Genomic DNA, 8506 nt, shown 5'->3' on the forward strand with positions numbered 1-8506 from the left:
CATGTATTAAACATGATGTGATCAACTACTTAACATTTATGTAACTGCCATAGTTTGACATTACAAGTATATTTAAACAAACCATTACTAGCCATTCCAATGGCTATATTACAAGCATTATTTACATTTACATGCCAATATGGATAATATATCCTATACATGCCATTACAACTATAATTGATTTACCATAATAAACCGACATAGGCCGATGGATAGTGTGAGTGATCTCTGTCAAGCATCCAATCCAACGAGCTTTTAATTTACTCTAAAATAGGGAAATAAAACTAAGTAAGCATAAAATGCTTAGTAAGTTTGTATAACATGGTACTTAACTTACCATTCATTCTATTTTGAGGTAACTATATAAGGCATAATCAATCAGTTTGATCTCAAGCCCTACACACATTCTCATTGCCCTTGTTAGTCATATATTCCATATTAACATCAAAACATATATGGGCTCAACAACAATCAAGTTTCCAAGCACATATGCTTTCCACAACATGTATTCATTCAACATGCATAGTTCATCTCATTATTTCAAGTATAATTTCATAAAAGTTCATTTCGAGTTCAGATAATTTCACATCAGAACTTTACTCATATTACTCAGAACATCAAGGTCATGATTAGTACACTCAAGGTATACAAGTATATAATCAAGAATGAACACATATTTATCAAATAAAGTCCATGTACAAATATCATCATCTCATGTTTTCATATATCATATGTCATGTATCATCATTTACTTGTATTTCAGCCGGATACATGTAATAACTCATTTCTTATCATATCTTTTCATATCAAGATTTTTACCCGTTGAATTTATCTGAAATATCGATGGTTACACAGGTAGTACACTCGATTTGTACGGACCAAAATCCATCAATTCATGTCCAATGGTACCCATAGGGTACTGTATCAGAGAGTACACTGTCGAGCCACACATGTATACAAAAGGATTACCAGTCCAAACTAAATCCTTTTTATGACATACGCTCTAAAGAGCTTAATCTAGGTTACCCGTCCGGGCTAAATCTAATTTATAACATATGCTCGAGAGGATTTATATCAGGATTACCCATCCAGGCTAAATCCTTTCATAAATAAGGTTAATAGGATTACTCGTTCGAGCTAAATCCCGTCAGCAACAAATGCAGGACCTCATTCATTTCGAGAAATCACATATCCATCGATATTCATTTATTCAATGAGATGTAACATTTTCGAGCATTTCCTGGCATGTAAGTATTTCATACATCTATAACATTCATATAATTTAAATGATCACATTCCACATTCATTCCATGCATAAAAGTAACATTTTATCTCGTTTATCCTTTATAGGGCATTTTTGTTAATTGTGCTTTGTCAGGTATATTTTCAACATCATATACATATATGATATTTATACAATTTGTAACACCCCAAACCCGGCCTAGACGTTATGACCGGATCTGATGCGCCACATCGAAGCATTCAAAACATTCCATATTACTTAGTTGGAAAACTTAGTTGGTGTTGTAAAAGACACTTTTAAAAGTAGGTTAAAGTGAATGGAAGCTGTGCACCAGGTAGGAAACCAGGAAGAAGAGGAGGTGAGTCCGTCGGACTGCTTAAGTACCAAGCTCCCTTCGGATCCAATCCTAGACATGCACACCGCCATTGCCACACTCTAACATCTCGTATAATTTTGAGAAAATCGTTTGGTTATGTCCATCTTAAGAAAATGATTAAGGTTGAAAACGTTTGCTTAGCGGAAGTCTTACTTGTATTCGTGTTATTTTGAAATCACTTAATGTTTTTGAAAACGCGTCCTAGAGCTAATCTATTTCGTTAGTTATCATAGATCAGTTTTATCATAATAGAATTAAATAATAAAGAAACAACCCAAACCATAAAAATAAATAGCGGCCTTATTACAAAAAAACCCAAAACCATAAACGAAAAATATGGAAAATCTAGTTCACCAGAAGAAAACGAATTTGCAGAAAACATGTGGCCACTCTGAATCCCGCCCAGCTCCAAGTCCACCAACTAGGGCTCACCTGCAAGGATGGAAGGAAGAAAGGGTGAGTTTGGGAAAACTCAGTGTATACAGAAACCCATCCAAAGCCCAAATTAGCTCGAGCCTATTGGGCCTAAGCCCTATTCAGATAACAGTACACAGTGGACCGAAGCCCTTTTCAAAATACAGTAGCAAGGCCTTAGCCCCCTTTTAACATAACAGTGTGGCCCATAGGCCCAGTTCAGTAACATAAGTAACAATAGTAGTAATGAATGCAAGCCCAACTGGGGAGACTACTCAATCCACCAACCGCTACACTGCCCCGTACCAGCCCTACACTCCATGTGGGGAATATCTCAACCCACCCAAATTTACACTCCACAGATTTAAAGAACGCGCTCAAATATCAGTAAGTTGAGGCAAAGCCTCTAGTACGTGGATGAACCACTTTCAATACTTCCTCCATCAATACCCCAATCCCATGCAACAGATATTAATAAAAGCATATCATGTAAAATACAGTATTAATCAATCATGCAGTTTAGCCAATTTAAACCCTAGGGGTATTTCGGTAATTATGCTCTTTAGGGGTAATTTCGTAACTTACGCAACTACACAAGCTACCTCAATAATTTTTAGCAGTTTTATGCAATTTGGTTCCACCATCTAACTAACAGGCTAATTTGCCCATCTCTTACCCATATTGGTCCGTAAGCCCATTGGGCCCAGTCTTGGCCCATCGAGGCCCTCTTTTCCCGAAGTACGTTAAGACGTCACACAAACTTACTTACCACCTTGCGGTGCTAGATCTAACAATTACTCCACGTCTTGAGAGCATTCGCATACTCACAAGCCCATGAAATGCCGGAATTTCGGCATTTCGTCTTTTGCCGAATTGAACTAAGAAAGGGTGTTCGGTACACACCTGATTCGCGACGACTGCTACTGAGATCTCTTCCGATGTCCTACAATTGATTAGCACAGTTCTTATTTACAAACCATAATCACTAAACCCACAACCTACTTATCTATGATCGAACCATGTCCCTAAAAGCCTTTGAAACCTTACCTTTTTGCCAAAATCAATAGCTAGCTCCGAATCCGATTGTTCCAATGATTCACGCTTTTGATCCAACGCTTAAGAAGACTCTAATCACAGAAAGAAAACATCAGTTACAAACCCTTAAAGTCTTATGCTCAAATCGACAGCCTCCCTAATTTTTTGGGACTTCAGCTTTTCCTAACATCGTAAAATAATAACAGATCTGAGATGATAAGTACTTACCCCTTACTCCTGCTTGATTTCCATGCAATCCGGTGCAGATTTATCCTTAGAACAATGGTAAAACCCGAATCCAAGGGTTGAAGAAGTTTCGGCTATAAGCCCCTAAACCAATGGTACTTTCGGCTTTTGGGTGGTGAAGGAGATGACGATATGAGGCTATGACCTTGAAGTAGAATTGCCGTCAGGTATCTAGGATTAAAAAAAATAATCGTAGATTTAATAAAAACAAAAGAACATAGAAGGACCTGGCTTTGAAGAAATCGACACAAGCAGTGATCACAGGATTTCGGCTTTTGCGACTTCGGCAAAGGTGCTAATGAATAGCAGGTTTGATGGACGGCTTTGGAGAAGGAAGTAGAGAAAGAAGAACAGGATAGGTGACAGTTTCGGCTAGAGAGGAAAAGAGAGAAAAAGAAAACCCTTGTGGTGCCTGAGCAGAAGAAAACGGCACCTCACAAAGCCCTAGGTGCCGAAATATTAACCTAAACTCTCTGCCGAATTTTCCCTCTTCAATTCCCTAAATTCGGCCAACTCCCAGTCTCTCACCCAATCCCATAAATCTCTCCCCTTATCACTCCTTAATTCAAGCATTTGGACTGATTCAAACTTTCTTTTAGCAGAATCCACTTGGACTCCAACACTTACCCCTCCTGCACTTAAAAAATAAATGCATCTATTTGTCAACACAGGGAATCGATCCCATGCCTTCCCCAATGCTCTGGCGTCACCCTTGCCACTCTACTAAGGCTCTTTTTCTGATGCAATTTACCCATAACTCTATACAAGGGCCACCTAGCCAGAACCCCTAACTCCTAAGTCCAAAATTCAAAAATTCAACCAGGTTTTGGCCAACACATGGGCCTTCTATAAGCCCATTTACCTACTCAAAATATTAATTTCACATCCAAATACAAAAATTTTAAAATCTTCACAAAATATTGAAAACCGCGAATAAATCCGAAAATCAGGACGTTACACAATTCACAAACACAACACTTAATTCAAGCATAAAAACATATAAAATTTAGTTACACGAACTTACTTTGACAATTGTTCGTGTACGAAAAATCTACTAATCTGACTTTTTCCTCTTTTCCTCATTCTAGCTCTGAATTTGGTCTATCCAGATCTATACGAGTAAATTTGAGATCAATATATCATATTTTATATTCAAGTGGACTCAATTTTTATGCTAGGCAAAATTACCATTTTTCCCCTAACTTTTCCATAAATTCCCATTTTGTCCCTAGGCTCAAAAAATGAAATTTGTGCAATTTACTTCCTATTCCAAGCCTAATCAAAACCCTATTACAAAATTTACAGCACATACATTTCACAAATTTTAGAATTTTCCATGGGTTTCATCACTTTTTTATTTTAGTCCCTAAATCAAGTTTCCATAAAAAATTGCTTTGTAAAATTTGTTTATCTATCAACAACCTTTCATTTTATACCATAAATATCATATTTATAGCATATTCATCCATGATCCAAATTTTATACTTTGATAACTTTTCAAATTAATCCCCTAAATAGATAGATTAGACTATCTTGATTTCAAAAATATAAAAATTACTAAAAACGGAGCTTGATTACTTACACAAATAAGCTTCATAAGTCTTCTTCCTCTCTTCTATGGTTCCCATAGAAATATTTGGGAAAGATGATATGAAATTATTTTCTTTTTCATTTAATTAAATTGTCATTTAATAACTTTTCATCTTTCCAATTTAGTCCTTAGCCTTTTTTTCCATAGATGAGTCATACCAAAATATCTACATACTTTCTTTAATGGTCTAATTGCCATATAAGGACCTTAAGTTTTGAATTCCATAGCTATTTGATCCTTCTAGCTACTAGAATCCAACTTTTGCAGTTTATGCGATTTGGTCCTTCCCATAATTAAACACAAAATCGGTAAAATTTTCTTATCAAAATCTTTACATGACATTTCTAATATAATACAGATCAAATAATAAAATAAAAAATAAATTTTATTTTTAGCTTGGATTTGTGGTCCCAAAACCACTGTTCTGATTTCATCGAAATTGGGCTATTACAGAATAAGGGTTAGGGGTGTTACAAATTTGCTAAAAATGGCAGCAGTCGCTCCTTTCTCTCTTCCATGGCCAGCCTTGAGAAGTGGAGATGGGTGGTTTTTTTTTAAGCTATTTTTAGCTATATGCTTACAAATGTGAAGAATGAAAAGTGGAGGGATGTGACTAAGATTAATGAAAGTTGTAGGTTATTTTGTAAATAGTAAAAAGTTAGATAATTTCAGTTGAGTTGGGTGACTATAGGTGTGGTTTTGGCTTGCTGTAATTTGATTGCAAATTGGACCTTCATGATGCACACTTACATCCATTTTACGTAGAAATTTCTTCGGGCCTTTTTAGCTTCAAGCATTCTACTTCCCAGTTAAAATTATTTTGAATTAAATAGATGAAAGTCAAAATAATATGTTTAACAATTATTTGGGACGTTCCTATGCTGATTAATTACTCAATTTCTTTACTTGATGCAGTGTAGGACCTCAACAGGTGAGCTATAGGGCCAAAAATGTTTTTGCTACACAAACTAGTCCAAAATTGCAAAAATAATATAAATTAAGTATATTTAACATGAAATTGAGTGAAAATATATTTTTTTATATTTTTATTAAATTTAAAAAATAATGAATAAAATTCACAAATTTTTCTATCAATTACTCAGAATTGCAAGAATTACGAGCTAGAAGTGCTATAGATAACTATAATTTTACAGTTATCACACCCCTAAACTTAATTCATTGCTCGCCTTAAGTAATAACTCATGAAAATTCACTAAATTTAGAATCACAACTGTAACGCCCCCACGCCCGAGACCGTCGCCGGAGTCGAGTATGAGGTGTTACTAAGCTTAATTTAACATATTTAGAACTTTGGATTATTTATTTCTACATTCACAGGTTTTAAGCTACTTGTATCACAGTCACAAGAAAAATCATATCTCGAGTTACGAAACTCGAAATCAAGATCCGTAAATTTTCCCTTAATCTAGACTCATATACCTATCTACTATTTTTTTTTCTAGAATTTTTGGTTCTGTCAATTAGTACAGTTTATTAGTTAAAGTTACCCCTATTTCAGGACTTGACTGGTCTGACCTCTGTTTACTACAAACCATATTTCTCTCTGTAAAAAATCCATATGACTATGAGGTTTATTTCTCCTGAAACTAGACTCAATAAGGATTCTGAGAATATAAAATAAACTACCTAATTATATCTTTAAAATTTATGGTGAATTTCTAAATTTGGAATAGGGGATTCAGAAACTGCTATGACCCTGTTTCACTAAAATTCAAATATCTTGTAACATATAATTCCTTTACCTGCTTCATTTGTTTCATGTGAAACTAGACATAATAAGCTTCAATTTGATATGTAGTCCATCACCAAGTTCAATTTCTATGATTTTTAGTAAATTTTTAAACTCACGTCAGTGTTGCTGCAGTATTCTGTTTATGGCAAATTTCATCCCTTTTATGAGTTTTTATGCACTAAGTATCTTAATAATTTTCCTTACATCAAACATAATCTAAACTAACCATTTTCATAATTTATCATTATCAAGCATTTCCTCAACCATTCCATCACCATACCATAATATCATTTACACAAAAAAGGTATATTGCTATACATGCCATACTTAAATTTTCAAGCCATTACCAAAAGTCTTCCGGATTGGAGCTGAGTGGAGCTTGGGGAGCTGGAGAGGAGCTGAAATCAGATTGCAAGAGAGTGAAATGAGTCATCAAAGAGTTATCCATAGCTTCTCCAACGTCATGGGCCTTGATCTCTTCCCAAATGCGCATCAATAAAGCTGATAAAGCTTCTTGAAGTTGCTTAGTACGAGCTCGAGTCATGGGGCCTTTTGGAAGCTTGATTAGATCTTGATTTGCATTTGAGGATGCCCGGGTGTGCATACATCAGAACCTCCCTTTTTATTGGCTGACTCTGACACTTTCGTCCCATCTACTACTTATTCCTTCTTCTCATCTTTGTTAGGCGTCACAAACTCTTCTTTGACCATCACTCCAAAATATCATCTAGAAATTTAGTAACAAAAGCAAGAGGATTATCAGAGAAATTTTAAAAACATTTCGCATGGAGTTATCCCTAGCTTTGGCATATTTCCAATAGGTTTGTTACTGATGATGCATAGATTTCAACATGTTTATTATAGTTGTCTGGTCCGACTCTTTGATAGGTGTCAGATTGGATGACCCAGCATCTTCAGGCACTCTGGTTGGGTGAGTCGTGTTAGGAATTTCATCATTTTCAGGGTCCTCTATTTCTTCTTTTGGTTCAGCATCCTCCATCAATCTTGAAATGTCATGCTTTGTTATGCATCCTTAATGATATAGACCTATGCGTGCTTGCAAGCACAGTAAAATGATTAGTGATGGGAAAAAGGCATGTCCTGCTTGTTTTTTTAGCACATTCTCTGATTTCTTTCAGGATGATCTTCCCCACAATATTAGACTTCCCTATCATGATAGCATATAATAGAAGCATACGTTCCATTGAGATGGTGGAACTGAGTAAGGTTGGCCTGAAACTGAATCACAAAAAGTAGAACCGTACCTTTGCAATATGTTTTAAATATTCTTTCTAGCAAGTATGACTACCAAATTTTTTGACTATCCATTTATATCCTAGTTTTGCAACTACTGCAACAACAACTTCTTGAAGCAAATCCCAGTTGACATTTTTTCACATTGTGGAATACCTGTCTTCTTCTACATTGGGCAATTTAAGAAAGTTATTAACAAATTTAGAAGTCAAAGGTACATTTTTCTCGTGGATAAGAATTTTTTATGCATCTGTTAGGAACAAATTTGAATAGAACTCTCGTACCAACTCTTTGTCAAGAGGTGGCCTATTCTCACAGAATATGTACCATTTGCAGGTCTCCATTATTTTCTGAATGGCTAGTCACATGACGGTACTATCAGTGCTTCTTAGTTTGAATCCTTCTTCCAGCCACATTGGTTGAGTCTGAAAAACAAAATTGAACCGTTCTTGTACTTCATCCTTGTGAACCCAAATTGGAGTCTCAGTAGAGGCCTTAGGAGAACGTGTTTTTTTGCGTGGCATGGGTTTTTTTGGGATTTCTTATAGTTTTTCACAGAGAATATAAAAGATGATAGAACTTCGAGGTATTGAA

The 8506-nt window shown here is 35.5% G+C and overlaps 1 long non-coding RNA gene across 1 annotated transcript; it reads right to left on the reverse strand.

The window, feature by feature from the left end:
- Positions 1–1834: 1834 nt before the first annotated feature.
- On the reverse strand, positions 1835–3116 carry LOC128280713 (uncharacterized). The gene is made up of 3 exons (XR_008270833.1): positions 3081–3116; positions 2937–2976; positions 1835–2051 (listed from the first exon to the last, which is right to left on the reverse strand). It is a non-coding gene; the product is annotated as an uncharacterized LOC128280713 (long non-coding RNA).
- Between the last annotated feature and the right edge of the window lie 5390 nt (positions 3117–8506).

The sequence above is a fragment of the Gossypium arboreum genome, chromosome 9 (genome assembly GCF_025698485.1).
Source record: "Gossypium arboreum isolate Shixiya-1 chromosome 9, ASM2569848v2, whole genome shotgun sequence".
In the NCBI taxonomy this organism is placed as follows: Eukaryota; Viridiplantae; Streptophyta; class Magnoliopsida; order Malvales; family Malvaceae; genus Gossypium; species Gossypium arboreum.